This window comes from Sus scrofa, chromosome 17, assembly GCF_054392235.1.
Source record: "Sus scrofa isolate SSC_HxYL_T2T_F1_AM1 chromosome 17, Sscrofa_HxYL_maternal_Yorkshire_Landrace_v2.0, whole genome shotgun sequence".
NCBI lineage: Eukaryota > Metazoa > Chordata > Mammalia > Artiodactyla > Suidae > Sus > Sus scrofa.
Genome location: NC_139399.1, coordinates 15,705,276 through 15,726,653, shown reverse-complemented (window position 1 = coordinate 15,726,653; position 21,378 = coordinate 15,705,276). Strand labels below are relative to the sequence as shown.

General features: G+C 39.8%; 1 long non-coding RNA gene across 1 annotated transcript; it reads right to left on the bottom strand.

Moving 5' to 3' along the window:
- Positions 1–5,809: 5,809 nt before the first annotated feature.
- LOC146395142 (uncharacterized) lies at positions 5,810–9,244 on the bottom strand. The gene is made up of 3 exons (XR_014832815.1): positions 9,019–9,244; positions 6,033–6,061; positions 5,810–5,938 (listed from the first exon to the last, which is right to left on the bottom strand). It is a non-coding gene; the product is annotated as an uncharacterized LOC146395142 (long non-coding RNA).
- Between the last annotated feature and the right edge of the window lie 12,134 nt (positions 9,245–21,378).

The following is a 21,378-nucleotide window of genomic DNA, read 5'->3' as shown; positions in this document are numbered from 1 at the left end:
TAATAATTAGAGAAATGCAGATCAAAACTTCAGTGAGGTGCTGTCTCATACTGGTCAGAATTGCTATCATTAATAAGTCTACAAATAACAAATGCTGGGGAGGGTGTGGAGAAAAGGGAACCCTCCTACACTGTTGGTGGGAATGTAAATTGGTACATCCACGATGGAAAATGGGATGAGGATATTCCTCTAAAAACTGAAAAAGAGTTGCCATATGATCCAGCAATCCCACTCCTGGGCATATATCCAGCCAAAATTGTAATAGGAAAGATATATTCAGCAGCACAACATTGAAAATCGACTATATTATAAATAAACACATAAATAGAAAGGATATATGCACCCTTATGTTCATAGCAGCATTATTCACAATAGCCAAGATATGCAAACAACCTAAATGTTCATCAACAGATGAATGGGTACAGAAGATGTAGTACATATGTGCAACGGAATACTACTCGGCCAAGAAAAAGAATAATGCCATTCACAGCAACATAGATATGACTATAGATGATCAAACAAGTGAAGTAAGTCAGAAAGAGAAAGACCAAAATCATATATTACTTATGTGTGGAATCTAAAATATGGCACAAAGGGAGTTCCCTGGTGGTTTAGTGGGTTAAGATCTGGTGTTGTCACTGCAGCAGCTTGAACTACTTTACTGATTTTACTACATCTATAAAAGGGTCTTTCAGAGTTTCCTGGTGGCCTAATGGTTAAGGATTCATCATTGTCACTGCTATGGCTTGGGTCACTTCTGTGGCATGTGCCCTGTCCCCCTAAGGGTCTTTTATAGAAAAGACTTCTAAAACTTTCTATGCAAAGTAATGAAACCGTGCCCACAGGACTGACAAACTGGTGACTCACAGAAGCTCCCAAGCTTCTCTCAGAACAGCCGAGCTGTGGTGCAGTTTCAATCCCTGGCCCCGAAACTTCCACATGCTATGGATGAGGCAAAAAAAAAAAAAAAACCACGAGATACCACCTCACACCAGTCAGAATGGCCATCATTACTAAGTCCACAAATAACAAGTGCTGCAGGGGTTGTGGAGAAAAGGGAACCCTCCTGCACTGTTGGTGGGAATGGAAGCTGGTACAGCCACTATGGAGAACAGTCTAGAGGGACCTTAGAAAACTATACATAGAACTACCATATGACCCAGCAGTCCCACTCTTGGGCATCTATCCAGACAAAACTTTCCTTGAAAAAGACACATGCACCCACATGTTCCTTGCAGCACCATTCACAAAAGCCAAGACATGGAAACAACCCAACTGTCCATCGACAGATGAGTGGATTAGGAAGATGTGGTATATATTCACAATGGAATACTACTCAGCCAAAAAAAAGAACAAAATAATGCCATTTGCAGAAACATGGATGGAACTAGAGACTCTCATCCTGAGTGAAGTATGTCAGAAAGACAAAGACAAATGCCATATGATATCACTTATAACTGGGATCTAGTGGACAGCACAAATGAACCTTTCCACAGAAAAGAAGATCATGGACTTGGAGAATAGACCTGTGGTTGCCCAGGGGGAAGGGAAAGGAGTGGGAGGGATCGGGAGCTTGGAGTTAACGGATGCAAACTATTGCTCTTGTCATGGATTTACCATGAGATCCTGCTGTGTAGCACTGAGAACTATGTCTAGACACTTACATCACAACAAGACAATGGGAGGAAAATCTACATATGCGTGTATGTGTAACTTGGTTCCATGCTGAACAGTGGAAAAAAATTAGCATTCATTCCAAAAAATATATATTGTAAACCCTCATGAGGTACCCAGGAGTGTTTGCCCATATAAATATTCCTCCTACAAGATGAGAGTAGATAGCTGTTTTCCCTAAACCCACAGAATGAGAAAAATATAAGCAAACAGAAGAAGCTTAGGGACCATTCCCAGCTAAATGAAGAAGAGAATTCCCCTGAAGGAGCGAACAAGTAAAGAGACCTCAGTAGCTAAACGGACACCGTGTTCGAAAAGGAGATCATGAAAATACTGAAAGAATCAAGAGTGGATATGAACGGTAATGCCAATCACTTTAGAAAGCATCTAGAAACTATGAGGAGGAGCCAAGAGACATTAGAAAATTCATTTGCAGAGATGCCAACTCAGTTAAAGGCACTGAAGAGCAGAATGAGTAATGGAGAGGAAAGAATAAGAGACTGGGAAGATAGAATAAGGAAACTCACCCCTCAAGGGAGCAGACTGAAAACCAAATGAAAACAAAACATGAAAGCAATATAAGAGCTCTATGGGAAAATGTAAAATGGGCCAATCTTTGCATAATATGGATTCCAGAAGGAAAAGAAAAAGAAAAGAGGATTGAAAATATATTTGAAGAAATGATGGCCAAAAACTTTCCAAATCTAAAGGAAACTGATTTCAAGATACAGGAAGCAAAGAGGGCCAGAAATAAACTGAATACAAATGGACCCCCACTAAGACTTATTACAATAAAAATGACAAAAGTAAAAGATAAGGAGAGGATTCTAAAGGGAACAAGAGAAAAACACTGAGTTCATTATGTTAGCCCCCATAAGGCGATCAGATGTTTTCCCTACAGGAAGACAGCAGGCCAGAAGAGAGTGACAAGATACAGTCAAATTCTAAGAGAGTACCAGATGATGTCACAGGCAAGTTTTACCAAACAAACAAAGCAGAACTTATACCCATCCTTAAACTTTCCCAAAAGGCTGAAGAAGAAGGAACATTCCCAAGACATTCTATGAAGCCATCATCATCCTAATACCAAAACCATACAGAGATACTATCAAAAAAGGGAAATTACAGGGAGTTCCCAACATGGCGCAGTGGAAATGAATCCGACTAGGAACCATGAGGTTGCGGGTTAGATCCCTGCCCTTGATCAGTGGGTTAAGGATCCAGCATTGCTGTTAGCTTTCATGTAGGTTGCAGATGTGGCTCGGATCTGGCATTGCTATGGCTATGGCGTAGGTCAATGGCTACAGCTCCGATTTGACCCCTAGCCTGGGAACTTCCGTATGCAGCAGGTGCAGCCCTAAAAAGACAATAAAAGAGGAAATTATAGGCCAATATTTTCGATGAATGAAGAAGCAAAAATTCTCAACACAATTTTAGCCAACTAAGTTCAACAGCACATAAGAAAGATCATATACCACGGCCAAGTGGGATCCATCCCAAGTTCACAAATATGGTTCAACATAATCCAAATCATTCAACATCATACATCCAACTAACAAAAGAATAGTCAAAAATCACATGATTATCTCAACAGGTGCAGGAAAAGCATTTGACAAAATCCAACATCCTTTCACAATAAAAACTCTTACCAACCAAAGTGGCTATAGAGGGAACGTAACATGATAAAAGCCACTGAGGTAAAAACCACAGCCAATATCATAGTCAACAGACAAAAGCTGAAAGCCTTCTCACCAAAATCTGGAACAAGATCAGGATGCCCATTCTCAATTCTTTTATTCAACATAGATTTGGAAGGCCTAACCACAGCAATCAGACAAAGAGAAGAAAGAAGTTATCCAAATTGGAAGAGAAGAGGTAAAACTGTCAGTATATGCAGATGACATGATACTCTATGTAGAAAATCCTAAGGACTCCACATGCAGACAATTTCAACTCATCAATGAATTCATCAGTGGAGCAGGATCTAAGATTTCCATTCAGAAGTCAGTTGCATTTCTGCATACGAACAATGAAATATTAGACAAGGAATATAAAATGTATCCTTATAAAACTGCACCCACAAAAATTAAATCCCTAGGAATAAATCTAAGGAAGAAAAATATTTATAGGCTGAGAACTAGAAAACATCAACCAAGGGAGTTAAAGTGGATTCAAAGAAATGGAAAGATATCCCATGCTCCTGAACTGGAAGATCTAATATCATTAAAATTACTCTCTCACCCCAAATAATCTACACATTTAATAGAATCTCTATCAAATTCATGATGATATTTTTCATAGAACTAGAACAAGCAATCCCAAAATTTGCCAGAAAAGTCCCAGCATTGCAAAAGCAGATGCAAAATAAAACCATAAGGCATAATTCACCCAGACTTGAGGCAATGCTACCAAGCTATAGGAATCAGGGCAGTGTGGAAATGGCACAAAAGCAGACTTATAGACCAACGGAACAGAAAGGAGAGACCAGAAATAAATCCAGACACATATGGTCAATTAATCTTTGACAAAGGAGGCAAGAATATGAAAGGGGGAAAGACAGTCTCTTCAGCAAGTGGTGTTGAGAAAACTGCATATAAAACAATGAAACTAGAATACAGATATACACCGTGCATATTAAAACAATGAAACTAGAATACAGATACACACCATGCATATGATGAACCTCAACATGGCTTAAGGACTTGAACACCATAAAAGTCCTAGCAGTGAACATAGCCAAATCATTCTCTGCCATCAGTGGTACAAATATTCTCTTAGGTCAGTACCCCAAGATGATAGAAATAAAAACAAATATAACCCCTGGGACCTAATCAAACTGAGAAGCTTTTGCACAGAAAAGGAAACCATAAAAAAATGAAAAGACAACTTATGGAAGGGGAGAAAGTAGTTGTGAAAAATGTAACAGACAAGGGCTTAATCTCTAAACTGTACACACCACTCATTAAACTCAAAAGGAAAAAAAAGCACCCCAAATGAAAAACGGGCAGAAGACCTAAACAGATATTTCTCCAAAGAAGACATATGGATGACCAGCAGGCACATAAGAAAAAGTGTGCAATCATTAGAGAAACGCAAATCAAAACTACATGGAGGTACCCCCTCACTCCAGTCAGAATGGCTATCATGAAGAAGTCTACCAATAACAAATGCGAGGGAGGATGCAGAGAAAGACACTCTCCCCTAACGTGGGTGGAAATGTAAATTTGGAAAAAGCACTTTAGAAAAAAGCATGGAGTTTCCTCAGAAACCTAAATATAGAACTACCAAATGCTCCAACATTCCCACTCCTGGGTACATAGTTGGAAAAACCTTTCATTCAAAAATATGCATGCACCCTTATGCTCGATGTAGCACTGTCCATAGTAGTCAAGACTTGGAAACAATCTAAATGTCCATTGGCAGATGAATGAATGAAGAAGACGTGGTACATGTATACAATTAATACTACCCAGCCATAAAAGAGAAGAAATGAATGTCCTCTGCAGCCACATGGATGCAACTAGAGATTCTCACACTAAGTCAGTCAGAAAAAAGCAAATACCGTAGGATGTCACTTACATGTGGAATCTAAACTACGGCACAGGTCATCCATCTACAGAAAAGAAGCAGACTCATAGACACGGAGAGCAGGCTTGTGGTTGCCAAGGGGGAGGAGGAGGCAGTGGTATGACTGGGCGTTTTGGCATTAGTAGGTGCAAACTATTACAGTTAGAATGGATATGCAGTGGGGTCTTCCTGCATAGCACAAGGAACTATATCCAATCAATTTTGACAGACGATGTTAGAAGAAAATCTGAGATGAAGAATGTGTGTGTGTGTGTGTGGCTGGGTCACTTGTGGTACAGCATGATTTGAGAGATCACTGTAAAAGGACCACGATAAACAAAAATATATAAAAAAGCAAGTCACCTCAACCAAAAGTATACTAAAGTGCATCCTGTTGTTGGTCTCCTTTTAATAACATCAATCAGAAACTAACTAAATAAATTATAAAATCTCTTTAGCATATTCATACCTTTCAAAGCACCTATACCAACAATAACATCTACCTTAGGTATGTCAAATCCTTCAACTAAATTTGCTAAGAAAACAAAAGGGAGTAAGAAGACTGTGAGCATTCCAAATATTTTAGCGTCCTTTTCAGAGTTAAAGTTATATTGCAAAATTTACCTGCTCTGGACATTTGCAAAGCCTTCGTGCCAACTGTTTTATGATGAACAGACATTTTCACCACAACAGTAGACTGCATGGGTTTGGAAAAGATTTGATTAATCCATAATGTACAGATGATACAGTGTGGAGTAAATAATTCAAGATGAATGTATAAAACAGGCTACCTTCAAATGAGGATATTTTTCAGGAGAATCTAAAAGGCAAAAGAGACACATAATCAATTATTTATAAATAGGAAAGCTAGGTATACATTTACATAGAGTTAGTAACGTGTAATCCTCATGCTTGGCTTTTGTAATGAACAAGACAGGCTTCGATGTTCTCTTTTGAGAGGGTAGTTGGACAGCAACAAGACAGAAACACGAACCCATCATAGATACTAAAAAAAAAAAAAAAAAAAAAAAAAGAGGGAGTTCCTGTCATGGCTCAGTGGTTAACGAATCCGACTAGGAACCTTGAGGTTGCGGGTTCGATCCCTGGCCTTGCTCAGTGGGTTAAGGATCTGGCATTGCCGTGAGCTGTGGTGTGGGTTGCAGACATGGCTCAGATCTGGCCTTGCTGTGGCTCTGGCATAGGCTGGTGGCTACAGCTCCGATTAGACCCCTAGCCTGGGAACCTCCATATGCTGCAGGTGCAGCCCTAGAAAAGGCAAAAAGACCAAAAAAAAAAAAAAAAAGAGGAATATAGGTTGAACAAAACATGAAGTAAAGATTCCAAAAGGAAGACTATTAACCCACTGTGTCATCATAGGAATTCCAGGACAAGCTCCTAAAATCATCTTTGTATAGCCTTTATTTATTTTACTCAATAATTATTTATTGAGTTCCTGCTCAGCACTAGGCACAGGAGTTTTTTGGGTTTTTTATTTAGTTTTTTCTCCTTTAAGGGCCACACCCATGGCATATGGAGGTTCCCAGGCCAGGGGTTGAACTAGAGCTATAGCAGCCAGTATACACCAGAGTCACAGCAACACAGGATCCGAGTCACATCTGTGACCTACACCACGGTTCACAGCAATGCCAGATCCTAAGCGAGGCCAGGGATCAAACCTGGGCCCTCATGGATACCAGTCAGATTCGTTTCTGCTGAGCCATCATGGGAACTCCTAGGCACAGTTGTTTAAAGAAGCATGTAAAGGATTTTCCTGGTTGCCTAGTGGTTAAGGACTGAGAACTGTCACTGCTGTGGCTCGGGTACAATCCCTGGCCTGGGAACATTCACATGTCAGGGGTGTGACAAAAAATAAAACAACAAGAATACAAATGTGGATAAAAGGTGTCAGGGATGGTTTTCTAGAGTTAATGCCTGAGCTGAGACCTAAGCAGTGAGGTCAGTCAGAGTCATTGGAACAGAGCGCAGGAGAGGGAGACAGCATGCAATCTACTCCAAGGAAGGAACAGAATCATACAATAGGGTATTTGTTTACAATACAGGGTGAGGTGAGGAGGGCAGCTGTTGAGAAGGCCAGAGCGGGACTTGCCAATGTGGCTCAGTGGTAATGAATTGGACTAGTATCCAGGAAGGTAGGATGAGGGTTCGATCCCTAGCCTCGCGCAGGGTGTTGAGGATCCAGTGTTGCTGTGAGCGGCAGTTTAGGTCACAGAAACAGCTTCGATCTTACCAGGCTGTGTCATAGGTCATCAGCTGCAGCTGTGATTTGACCCCTAGCCTAAGAACTTCTATACACAGAGGATGTGGCTCTAAGAGGACAAAGAACACAAACAAACGAACAAAAAAAGAATCCCAGAGCAAAGGACAGACAGAGGGCTAGGGCGGAAGAGTCAGGCAAAGTCACATGATGAAATCCTTATGTGTTACTTTAAGATGCCTAGACATGAATATGCTTTCAAGAGTGGTCTGTGGTCATATGAGCACTTGAGACAGATCACTCTACGTATCATGGGAGGGATGAGGTTGAATTACATACAAGTAAATGGAGGGAGATGAGTCTGAAGGCATTGATAATGCAAGAAAAGCTGGTACAGGCTTCAACTGAGGGGATGTTTCCAGAAATAATTAGGATCTAAAATGATTGGGACTCTGCATAGAATAAGTCATTATTCAATTATTCATTATTCAATGAACAAATGCACAAATCCTGGGCCCCTGAGGAACTAGACTTGGCTTGATATTTTATGCATGGTATCCCCTGAGAAAAGAAATTATCTACATGAACTGTTTGAAGTTGGCTGTATTTATTTTGCAGTTTTTCTGGTTCACATTTTCCCGTGCTGAGGAAGCTCAAGCTGGTATATTGTTTGAGTCCTGCTTTTTGGATGTACCAAGCTCAAGAAGAAACAAGAACAAATGAGGCACTCAAATAGATTAAAACAAAAAGAAAACAACTTTGAGTTTATATCTGAGAGTCCCTAGCTTAGGAGATAGTTGAGAATGTTTTCTAAATGCAATGTAAATTCTAGACCTAAGGGAAGACAAAAAAAAAAAAAAAAAAAAAAAAAAAAAACCTATAGGAGTGAAAAAAACACTGTATCATTTATTACTATTGCCTGATCATATCACTGATTGTTTAATAAACTAATTGGTACATAAAAGAACACATTATAGATGTGGTTAAACAATAGCCTGGGTATCCTGGTAGAATTGGAATTAAATTTCCACATATCATTTTAAAATGATTTAGCACTACCTAAACCCAATATTCCCTGTGAACTCTTATTTCATTTAAATTAAGAAAACATGTTTTTACATGATGTGGACACAGCTGAGAAGGAGGTACTATGTACCAGTTTCCCAATGGCTCCCATCAACACTGGGAAAACTGATTCTAAAATGTAGGAAGTCACAGGCAATACAAGACATATTTCAGCATTTGGTTTCATTGGTGCTTTTGGAGTTAAACTGAAAGTAGTCAAGCTAAATACTTATGAAGTCGAAACTACATAAAAATAAAGCTAAGAAACTACATTTTTAAATGGGAACTGACTCTTCTCTTAATTGCTTCTCTTTTTTATTTACTGTGTTACTTTGGTCAGAGGAAGGAAGCAGATGTCTTGCTTAAAGGTATGGTTTGATTGTTGGTTGCATAAAAGGAGTAAACGCAAAGTAGATTTGGCCACAGAATGACTTTGGAGAAGTCACAATTAAGGTGAAGCCTCCAGCTGAGTTCTTTAGGCGTCTTTAGATTATTACCTTTTCTGCTTTCTTGGTTTTCTGGCAGCTGTGATTCACACAGGTCCTGGAGCATATACTTCTTATTTTTTGCTCCAATATGAACTTTCTCTTTATATATTAAGGTCATCTGTCCAACTTCTCTGGATGATGACTGATTTTTGGTCACTGATTGTGACACAACGGGATAGTTATCATCAATTTTCAAGTGCCCGGCTCTTGGACAAGTCTCGTTATTGCAGGTCAAACTAGTAGAATCCCAAGCGGGACAATCTGAAAACAAAGTTTCCACTTATTAGAATGTGAATAATAATACAAATGTGACGAACCTGTACAAATTCCTTCTTCAGAAAAGCAGTCGTATATCCTCCCCTCCCTTGCAAACACACGACTCCTTAACATCTTATTGGGTTTTGCACTTCATTGCTCTGTTCATAGAGATACTTTAACAATCATCTCTCTTTCTCCTTTTTAGTTCACTTATTTGTTTCTCCTACCTACTCTGTATTCAGGAAGAACTTTATTCATAGTGTGATTCTTCAACATATGATTTGTTTTTTCAGTAAAATTTATGTGTAACCTTTTATTTTACATTTAAATATGCATGGTGATTTCCTGAGATCTAGAGACACCATTTTTGTTTTTGTTTTGTTTTGTTTCTAGGGCCACACCGTCCATGGCCTATAAAGGTTCCCAGACTAGGGGTCAAATTGGAGCTTTAGCTGCTGGCCTACACCACAGCCACAGCAACACAGGATCCCAGCTGCATATGTGACCTACACCACAGCTGATGGCAATGCTGGATCCTTAACCCCCGGAGCAAGCCCAGGGATCTAAGGTGCATCCTCATGGATACTCTTCGGGTTTGTTAACTGCTGAGCCACAGTGGGAACTCCTAGAGACACAGGTTTGGAAAAATCTTTTTTTTTTTGTTTTTTGTTTGTTTGTTTGTTGTTGTCCTTTTGCCATTTCTTGGGCCGCTCCCGCGGCATATGGAGGTTCCCAGGCTAGGGGTCAAATTGGAGCTGTAGCTGCCAGCCTACACCAGAGCCACAGCAACGGGGAATCCGAGCCGTGTCTGCAACCTACACCACAGCTCATGGCAATGCCGGATCGTTAACCCGCTGAGCAAGGGCAGGGATCGAACCCGCAACCTCATGGTTCCTATTCAGATTCGTTAACCACTGCGCCACGACGGGAACTCCTGGAAAAATCTTTTAACCAATGGCATTACTTTAATTAGAATGAGATGGTGTTTTCTCATTGTACCGTTTTCTTCAGAACTCAAGTTTCAAGCCGTAGAACATGTCGTAAAAGGAATGATAGCTTTGAGTGACCAACTCTTTCTGTGGAAAAGTAGGGTAAGTCTAGATTCACACTAGATCCCAAGAGCACAGTGTGCATGAGGTAGGATATGAATATACAATTTGTTTGTTTTATTTTAAAAAAACAAATTTGTCAGGTTTAAGCTTTTTAAGACAAGTCAAAGAAAACTGTAGAAATGTAGAAGTGAAACTTTAGTGTCCACCCCACAACAAGGGCCCCGTTACCATTTCACATCCCCGAGCCCTGTCTATGGCTCAAAATGGTGGTTTTCAAGTGTCATCTGAGAAGCCCTGGGGTCCCAAGATTCATCCATTCTGGGGGCCCAAAAGGTCAAGACTATTTGCACAGTAATGCTAAATGTTATTTTCATTCTCATTCTCTTTCAAGTGTACAGAGGAGTTTTCCAGAGACACGGTTTATGACAACATCAAAGCTCTAATGGCTAATGGAATATATGTGTGCTTGTATTTTACATTTTTCAGTTTTATATTCTAATACAGTAAACATCATCAGATACAACCTACTTAATCATAAGTTCTTTGGAGTTGTCAAATTTTCTGTGATTTTTAAAAAATTTTTTTGGCAGCAGGAACACCTTATTTTTCAAGACTTTTGTAAAGAATCCAGAAATGACTTCAAAGCAGTTGAGCTGGAAGCTGTGTGCTGGAAGGGTTACTTTTCTCTCTCATCTTTTCCACCCCATCCTAGGACCTTATTATAACTGTAGGAACACAGAAATCTTTCGCATTTTTCACCGTAATTATCAATAATCATGGCATTTACTACAAAAGATTAATAGATTGGAAATCAGGAAAGATGAGTTGTAGTTCTGATTTGGCCATTAGCTTGTGATAACATGGTCTTTTCAATAATTTTTAACAGTATAAAAGGATCCTAAAGAAGTGAAGGTTTTGGAGTTCCCGTTGCGGCTCAGTAGAAGTGAATCTGACTAGTATCCATGAGCACATGGGTTTGATCCCTGGCCTCGCTCAGTAGGTTAAGGATCTGGCATTGCCGTGAGCTGTAGTGTAGGTGGCAGATGTGGTTCAATCTGGCGTTGCTGTGGCTGTGGTGTAGACCAGTGGATACAGCTCTGATTCCACCCCTGGCCTGGGAACTTCCATAAGTGGGCCTAAAGAGACCTAAAAAAAAAAGGAAGAAGAAGTGAAGGTTTTCCCCAGCTGGTCTTCGAGGTAACTGCATCCTCAGCTTCTACCCAAGTGCAGCCATTTGGGAAACCCAAACCCGAAGACTCAGACTCAGCTTTGCGCAGACCAGCCAAAGACCAGTATCACTGACCTGCAGAAACGGTGAGTTAATACGTGTTGTTTCTTTAAGCCTGTAAGTTTAGGGGTAGTTTGTTACAGAGCAATAAATAACTGACCCAATGGAGATGAACGATTGCTAAGTGCACTGACCTAGATGTCCCCATTCCTATTTTCAGTGTCCCACTCCTTCTGAATCAGTCCTGAACTTGGCAAAGCAGAGGTATCAAGGCTGAGAATTCTCCCTCCTCTGAAACGCTGTGACTCTCATTATGAATTCCTGAACCTAAGTCTAAGCATTACTCTGCCTTTCAGCTGAAAAAGGTGAGTCTTGATATTCTGCCAACAGGGGCCAGCTTTTAACTGGTCTTTAACATTTCACGGCCTTCCTACAAATCACGGATCGCATCAGCCAGAACAACTCCATTCAGTCTTCCTCACAATCACTCTTTCCCCCTCTTTCTCAAACACCTGATGTACTGCATCCTTCAGTGCCTTCACTTCCATCCATAACCCCTTCAACTGCTCAGCAGGAAGCAGCTACACAAACTCTGGAGCCCCGAGAAAGCTATGCCTGTAGCTCCAGCTTTCAATGTGGCTATTACAGTTAATGAACACGAGACGCTTCCAAAAGAAAACAGCAATCTGTTTGTATTGTATCTGAAGAATAGTGTAAGACCTATAAAAATTACTTAGAATGAACAACTGTAAGTTCTCAGAAGTTCATTTTCGTTTGGTTTGCCATACAGGGATTTTAGTCACATGGATGTCTGGATTTACTTTTAATTCCCAGTTTTAAGTGGTTTCCAATTCTGTATTTGAAGGTGGCTTTTTGTACTCAAACTAAGAGAAATACAAAGAGCTAAGCCTCTGGGAAGATGACTTTTGTCCTGCAGAGAAAAGCTACCTTAAACATCCCCAGCTTGCCCACCAGTAGAATAAGACTAAATTGTTGTTGGGTGAATGTGAAGTATTTTCTGTTAAAACTGATTGGTATATCTCCACATGCTTCAAGAATAAAAAGAGGGCAAAGTCTGTTAAATTTAAAGAACTTTTTCTTAAGATTAGCTATGGGAACTGATAAGTGTATATATATATATATATATAAAATCTAACAAGGGAACTTAAAAAACTTGAAAATTTTTGAAAAATAATTGAACTTTTTTTTTCAGTGACACCTATGGCACATGGAAGTTCCCAGGCCAGGGGTTGAATGGGAGCTGCAGCTGCCGGCCTGCACCACAGCCACGACAATGTGGGATACAAGCCGTATCTGTGACCTACACCACAGCTGATGGCAACGCTGGATCCTTAACGCACTGAGCAAGGCCAGGGATCGAACCTGTATCCTCATGTATACTTGTTGGGTTTGTTGCCACTGAACCACAATGGGAACTCCCTGAACTATTTTTTTTTAAATATGCTGGTCCTTTAAGGGAAAAAAAACTCTTTTCACAAACGGCAATCTGAGCTGTAATGATTTCATCACACGAGATGAGAAGAAAAGTACAGCCACTAGTCACAAAAATACAACAATAATTAATACACTCATAAATTTGTAACATTTCCAAGGTTGGAAAATAAATGAGTAATTACATTTGGATCTAGATTCACTTCCTAGTCTTAATTAACATGAGCCCTTGAACAATCTTGATATTTTGGGTTGGATGGAATACATTACTTTTCCCATTACTGTAGATATTTCTTTTCACTTCCCAAGTAGCAGCAGCATTTGCAGAAACAATTAACAAGTCATTAAGTGAGGAATGGATGTAATATCTTCCCAGATCATCATTACCCCTTTATGAAATAAACAACTCAAGGTACATTTTGTTTCCTCCATAAACTACCTCCTCACCTCTCCACTTTAATTATTTTGAAGCAAATTCCACACATCATATAATTTTGTGTGTAAACGCTCATCATGAATCTCTAAAAGACAATGCTTTTTGTTTTAACTTAAAACACCATCATACTCTTTAAAAGACAAACATCGTAATAGTGTCACTATTGAGTAGTGTTTGCATTTTCATTTCTATAACATAATGTTAAAATAAGTTTGCCTCAAGCAAATCCATTTAGTCCAAGTGGCTGATATGTCTCTTCAGTCTCTTTTAATCTTTAGGTTCCCCCCATATCTTTTTTTTCAATTATTCATTAAAGAAAGCGGTTTTTGTTTTTGTTTTTTTTACCGTATAGATTTTGGTAGAGTTGGGATTTTTCTGACTGTCTCTTGTGAGGTGATCATGTGCACCTGTGCCCTGTATCCTCATGATTTTTAGTTAAGTCAGTTTAAGTTTTGAGGTTCTGGAAGGGAAGACTACTTCATATATGTGTTGTGCATTTTCATTGTACTGCCTCCTATTATGATGTTAGCAGCCAGGCTACAGTTTGATTTTGGGTGTCCTAAGACATGGTAAGCCCTTTGGAGAGCAAATACTACATTCGTCATTTTATCCCTACTACCTAACACAATTTCTGTTAAATAACAGGGGCCCAATCTTTCCTACATTTTTAGTGAATTCAGGAGTTCATGGTTTAGCCCTAGTTTTCTCACTCTCTCTTTGCAGAATCATCGACAAGACACTATTTTTCATGAATCTCCTTTTCATCATCTGTAAAGTGAGAGAGTTGACTTGAACATGGCCTTGAAGCTCCTTTCAATGATTTTATGAAATGGCCATGCAAAAGTGAAGAATATAAGCTGTCTTTTACCCTCAGAGGTTGGCAGAGGGAATAAAGAAATCCATCCCATGCATGTATGCTGACCAAAAAAAAAAAAAAATGGTTTTTCGTTTTGAAAACAGTTTGTTTACAGAAACACATTTTTAAAATAGTGCGACAAATTTATAATTGAAATAGAATACGGCTTGTCCATTGCACATATCAAGCTTGAGCAAATAATGTTCAATTAAATTAGGTTCCCTTCCACGATGAACAAGAATACATACATATATGATATATGAACACATACAAATAACTGTGTAATGTATATTCTGCTAGGAAAAATGCCAAAAACAGAAAGACAGGCTTATTGTCCACAAAAGGTGTGTAAAGTCACTTTCAAATGATCCTCCATTCTTAATCAACTTCTAATTTCCGACAAATAACAGGAAATACATATAAACCACCTTGCAAATAATGGCAAGAAATCACAGCCATCTTCAGGGATATACATTTACACATATATAACTTTTAGTAGAACAAGTAAATGCAAGCAAAGATCCCATTGAATTTCTTTTTTTTTTTTTTTTTTGTCTTTTTATTTTTTTGGCATTTCTTGGGCCGCTCTCACGCTCTCACGGCATATGGAGGTTTCCAGGCTAGGGGTCTAATCGGAGCTATAGCTGCCGGCCTACGCCAGAGCCACAGCAACACGGGATCCGAGCCACATCTGCAACCTACACAACTCACGGCAACACCGGATTGTTAACCCACTGAGCAAGGCCAGGGACCAAACCCACAACCTCATGTTTCCTAGTCGGATTCGTTAGCCACTGCGCCACAACGGGAACTCCCCCCATTGAATTTCATCCTCAGCAGTAACAAGGTACAGACAGGTAAATAGAAATTTAAAAAAAAAAAATGCAAGTATATTATATGATGGGCTATTTTTTCAAAAATATAAAAATAAACTAAGAGTTCCCTTCGTGGCTCAGTGGAAACAAATCTGACTAGCATCCATGAAGATGCAAGTTTGATCCCTGGGCTTACTCAGTGGGTTAAGGATCCAGCATTGCCATGAGCTATGGTGTAGGTCGCAGACTCGGCTCAGATCTGGCATTGCTGTAGCTGTGGCGTAGACCGGCAGCTAAAGCTCTGATTCAACCCCTAACCTAGGAACTTCCATATGCCATGGGTGCAGCCCTAAAAAAAATAAAATAAACTGTCTGGCGTACCCTTGTGGCTCAGCAGGTTAAGGATCCAGTGTTGTCATTGTGTCATCAGTGCTGTGGTCGCTGCTGTGGTGCAGGTTTGATCCCTGGCCCAGGAACTTCCATATGCCACAGGTGTGGCCAAAAAGAAAAACAAATAAGCTGTCTTTTAAAAAAGCAGACTTTGTAGGTTTTTATTTAAATTTATACCCAAACTACAAGAAAATACAAGTGTAAAACAACGTCAGAACTCAGGGCGATATTTTCTATTTGGAACTGTCTAAACATGATCTAGCTTGATGGTCACAGAGTCAAGGAAGAGCTTTTTAGGCACCGACACTTAAGAATTCTTAAGAGATTTGTTGAACACCCATCATGGAAATAGAAGGTACGGAGTTCCCGTCGTGGCTCAGTGGCTAACGAATCTGACTAAGAACCATGAGGTTGCTGGTTTGATCCCTGGCCTTGCTGAGTGGGTTAGGGATCCGGCGTTGCCGTGAGCTGTGGTGTAGGTTGCAGACCCCGGCTCAGATCTCGTGTTGCTGTGGCTCTGGCGTAGGCAGGGCGGCTACAGCTCTGATTCGACCCCTAGCCTGGGAACCTCCACATGCCGCGGGAGTGGCCCAAGAAATGGCAAAAAAGACTTAAAAAAAAAAAGAGAAGAAAAGAAGGAAATAGAAGGTACAATTCATTTTTCTGTTTCAAGCCAACAAAACAATTTTCTCCACTCTATGTTAATAAGCCAGATATATTTGCATCACTCACAGCAACGTGACAGTTCTACCAGGAATTAGAGCACCAGCTTACCCAAGACAAGACGGAATTAGTACCTAATGTCTCAAAGCAACAATAATCGATCAGTCTTGAAAGGGTGATGTTAATTATAGACCTCCTGTAATCAGAACACAGAGATGGGACCACCTAGTAAAGGTATCGTTTCCTATGGACGAAGCATTATTTCACTATTACTAACCACAGAGCACAAAGTCTAAGTAATCTTTTCCCTCTGCAAAGCGGTGGAGGACATTCATATGCCCCCAAATCATCAACATTAGAAATGAAACAAAAAGCAGCCATCTGGTTAAAACATACAGTATGCATGTTCACACACACACCCATACACACTTTCTTTCATGTTAAAACTTTTAACAAGAAAAACATTCCTGAATGTTTGTTTTTATTAAAGTGTTTCAGAGTTCCCTGGTGACTCATTGGGTTAAGGACCCAGTGTCATCACTGTGTTGTCAGTGCTGGGGTTGCTACTGTGGCTCAGGTTTGATCCCAGATCCAGAACATCCTCATGCCGTGGACGCAGTCAAAACAATAATAATGATAAAATAAAATAACAACAAATAACTTACACAACTCAATAGCAAAAAAATCAACAACCCAATTGAAAAATGGGCAAAAGACCTGAATAGACATCTCTCCAAAGATATACAGATGGCCACCAAGCACATGAAAAAATGCTCAACGTCATTGATTATTAGTGAAATGCAAATCAAAACTCCCATGAGGTACCACCTCACACCAGTCAGAATGGCCATCATTAACAAGTCCACAAATAACAAATGCTGAAGAGGGTGTGGAGAAAAGAGTACCCTCCTACACTATTGGTGGGAATGTAAATTGGTACAACCATTATGGAAAACCGTATGGAGGTACCTTAGAAAATTATGCATAGGGAGTTCCCGTCGTGGCGCAGTGGTTAACGAATCCAAGTAGGAACCATGAGGTTGCGGGTTCGGTCCCTGCCCTTGCTCAGTGGGTTAACGATCCGGCATTGCCGTGAGCTGTGGTGTAGGTTGCAGACGCGGCTCGGATCCCGAGTTGCTGTGGCTCTGGCGTAGGCCGGTGGCTACATCTCCAATTCGACCCCTAGCCTGGGAACCTCCATATGCCACGGGAGCGGCCCAAGAAATAGCAAAAAGACAAAAAAAAAAAAAAAAGAAAGAAAATTATGCATAGAACTACTATATGACTTCTTAGCAATCCCACTCTTGGGCATGTGTGCAGACAAGATTTTCCTTGAAAAAGACATGCACCCACATGGTCATTGTAGCACTCTTCACAATAGCCAAGACACAGACACAACCTAAATGACAGATGAATGGATTAAGAAGATGTGGTATATATACACGATGGGATACTACTTAGCCATAAAAAAAGAACAAAATAATGCTATTTGCAGCAACATGGATGGAACTAGAGACTCTCATACTAAGTGAAGCAAGTCAGAAAGAGAAAGACAAATCCCATATGATATCACTTATATCTGGAGTCTAATATACGGCACAAATAAACCTTTCCAAAGAAAAGAAACTCATGGACTTGGAGAACATACATGTGGTTGCCAGGAGGAGGTGGAGGGAGTGGGATGAACTGGGATCTGGGGTTAATAGATGAAAACGATTGCATTCAGAATGGGTAAGCAATGAGATCCTGCTGTATAGCACTGGGGTCTATATCTAGTCACTTGTGATGGAGCATGATGGAGGATAATGTGAGAAAAAGAATGTATATGTGTGTGTGACTGGGTCACTTTGAGCACTGTAGGAAAGTAACAGAAGACTATAAACCAACTATAATGGAAAAAATAAAAATCATTTTAAAAATAAAATGTTTCTGTTCTGAAGATGACAAACACAACAAAATATGATTAAGATTTTAACATAATTATATATTTCTTTGTGACTGATGTCCCATAGTTGAATGTAAATTTCCCTTTGCCACTTCAAAACAAGTTGATTGCACACGACTTCATCATCCTTCTGGTGGTAGAAAAGGGTAAGCTGAACCCAGTTAGAATATGTCCCAACATTTTGGAACTTGGCACAAAATCCTAAATCACACCTGCCTAAATTTTACAATTACCAGACAATCTCCTCGAACCCATTTAGTTTGTTACTAAAACTTTACCCTGTTTGTTATTATTACATTATATGTATTCTAAAATTTTGATGAAATACTTTGGCCTTTTCCTGTATTTTGCAATTAGGTTCATATTCAATCTTTGGTGTTTAAAAAAAAAAAAAGGCCTTTGCTAAAATGAGTACTCACTTATCAGCAACATAAATATTGGACACGACTAAAATCACTTTCATTTTTTTCCCTAAATTTTCACCAACATGTCATTGTAGAAGATTTACAGAAGCTGTAACCCAAACAACAAAACTGGTGTTGACCATTGTAGAAAATTTAGCACTTTTTGTACTGTACAAAATAATTTTTTGATGGAGGTTTATTTTCAAACATAAAAGTAGAGAAAAGTAAAAGGTGAAAAAAAATGTGAAACATTTTTTTAAAAAGAAAAGGCTGCTTAAAGAAGATGATGCTCAGGTAATTCTCCAAAATAATAATTTAGTAATTTAAATTGACTCAAAATGCATCTGTTCTATTCCACATGTGTTTGCTTATTCACAGTGAAATATTTAATGATGCGTCAGAGGCAATCCAAAAAATGGTCAAAATTATTATTCATTACATAACATTCCTGTTGAATGTGTTTACTTAGTGAGCAATTATAGATTCAATATCCGAGACTGGTTATCGTCTCCTATTACTTCCCAAAATATTTAAAATAATTTAGCCCTTTGTCAGGAAAAAATGCCTTTTACACATAGAAATGATTGACACGCACAAACGCAGGGTAATGAAACTAGAAATAGCATAGACAAACTGAAATTATTCCTTTCCCCCAATGCATGGTATCTATTAACTCTTATTTATTTATTTATATGTCTTTTGTCTTTTTAGGGCTGCACCACCAGCATATGGAAGTTTCCAGGCTAGGGGTCCAATCGGAGCTACAGCTGCCGGCCTGTGCCACAGCCACAGCAGTGCTGGATCCGAGCTGCATCTGTGACCTAACACCATAGCTCATGGCAACACCAGATCCTTAACCCACTGAGCGAGGCTGGGGATCGAACCTGCAACTTCAGGGCTCTTGTCAGATTTGTTTCCTCTGTGCCACAATGGGAACTCCAGTATCTCTTAACTCTTTAGGTCTAAACAAAAATAATCCTGTTTTGTGTGATTATGAAGCTTACACAATGAAGCATAGGCAATATGCCCCAAAGTGACTACTTTCCAACAGGTATAAAAAATACGATAACGTAAGTTTCAAAGTGAGGTTCACTAGGGGCAAAAAGAAATCTCATGTGCTTTAAATTTTTTTTTAAGAGAAGGCAATTGAGACAAACCCTCCAGTGGTAACGTTCAAATAGTTTATTAAATGAGACTGGTCAAACTCTTGAGTCTATCCATGCCAACGGCTATTAGTGTAGGAACTTTATGTAACGCTAGAAAATGCACGCGATTCTAGCAATTGACTTTAAAAAAGACAGTGATAGATGTTTTACTATCCTTATCCTAAATTCAATAGTTTTTGGTAGACTTTGCCCATCCAGAGTCTTAGATCCCACTGAATGCTTTTGAAAAAGGGCATTCCCCACCCCCCAAGCATAACATAGGTATCCTGTTATCAGCTTCGCAAAGCCTCCAGCCTAGGCAGGAAAATCCAGGCTATAGACAAGAACAAACAATTATAAACTTTGAAAATGTGCCACTTAAAATATCATTTCTCTTCCTGCCAACCCTGACACTGTACTCAGATAGAAAGAGGGAAGGCTGGCCAAAATTATTACATTGGTAAGCAATTCTGATAGATTAAAGAGGTTTACCTCAACAGCGGCTTTGAGTTGATTAATACACTTTAGCAGGTTTCATGAGTTTGCTTCCAGTACGTCACCCAGGATGAATCTTGTACTGTTCAACAGGCACTGGATGTGAGGACGGAGGTTCAATCCCTGGCCTCACTCAGTGGGCTGAGGATCTGGTGTTTCCATGAGCTGCGGTGTAGGTTGCAGACGTGGCTTGGATCACACGTGGATGGGGCTGGGGTGTAGGCCAGCAGCTACAGCTCCAATTCGACTCCTAGCCTGGGAACCTTCATATGCTGTGGGTAAAGCCCTAAAAACACACACACAAAAAAAGACAATCATTCCAGTGTAATGAAGCCTTCATAAGAAATCCCTGAATTATAGAGTTCAAAAAGCTTCTGGACTGACAAACACATCCATGTACCCGGAGGGTGGCACACCCCACCTCCACAGGGACAGAAGCTTCTGTACTCATGACCCCTCCAGACCTTGCCCTGTGATCTTTTCATCTGACTGTTATCTGTACCCTTTATTATATACTTTACAATAAACCAGTAAATACACACACACACAAAACACAGGCATTGGATAAATAGCGATCTAGTAGTCTTGAAAGAATTAATCATTCACATGGTTTTCAAGGTAATTTTTACACTGGGAAATCAGGCACGGCTGATTACACATCTGAGTTTTTCAGGGGAAAAACGTATTCTTAGCTAAGGACTTTTCCCTTATTAATATTACAGTGAGGAAACCCACTGATCATCTCTTGAATGCTTAGGGTTTTCTACAATGAGATTCCAGCAGAGGGAATCTCAGTCTTTGATTTTGATTTTTATGAGTGCCTTTTTCATTGTCAGTATATTAACCAGCTCGTATTCTGATGATAGGGAAGAAGAATATTTCAAGACCTTAAAGTTACATACCTGATTTTCAGGTGAAATGCACTACCTGGCAGATACTTTTTAAAGGGCACAGTTTCTGTTCAGTATTTTTGTTACTGTATAAATTAAGAAATCAAATTCTAGGGAGTTCCTGTTGTGGCACAGCGGAAACGAATCCGACTAGTATCCAATAGGATGAGGGTTCAATTCCTGGCCTCCATCAGTGACGTCAGGGATCCAGCGTGGCCGTGAGCTGTAGTGTAGGTCGAAGATGTGGCTCGGATCCCAAGCTGCTGTGGCTGTGGTGTAGGCTGGCAGGCTGGCAGCTGCAGCTCCGATTTAACCCCTAGCCTCGGAACTTCCATATGCT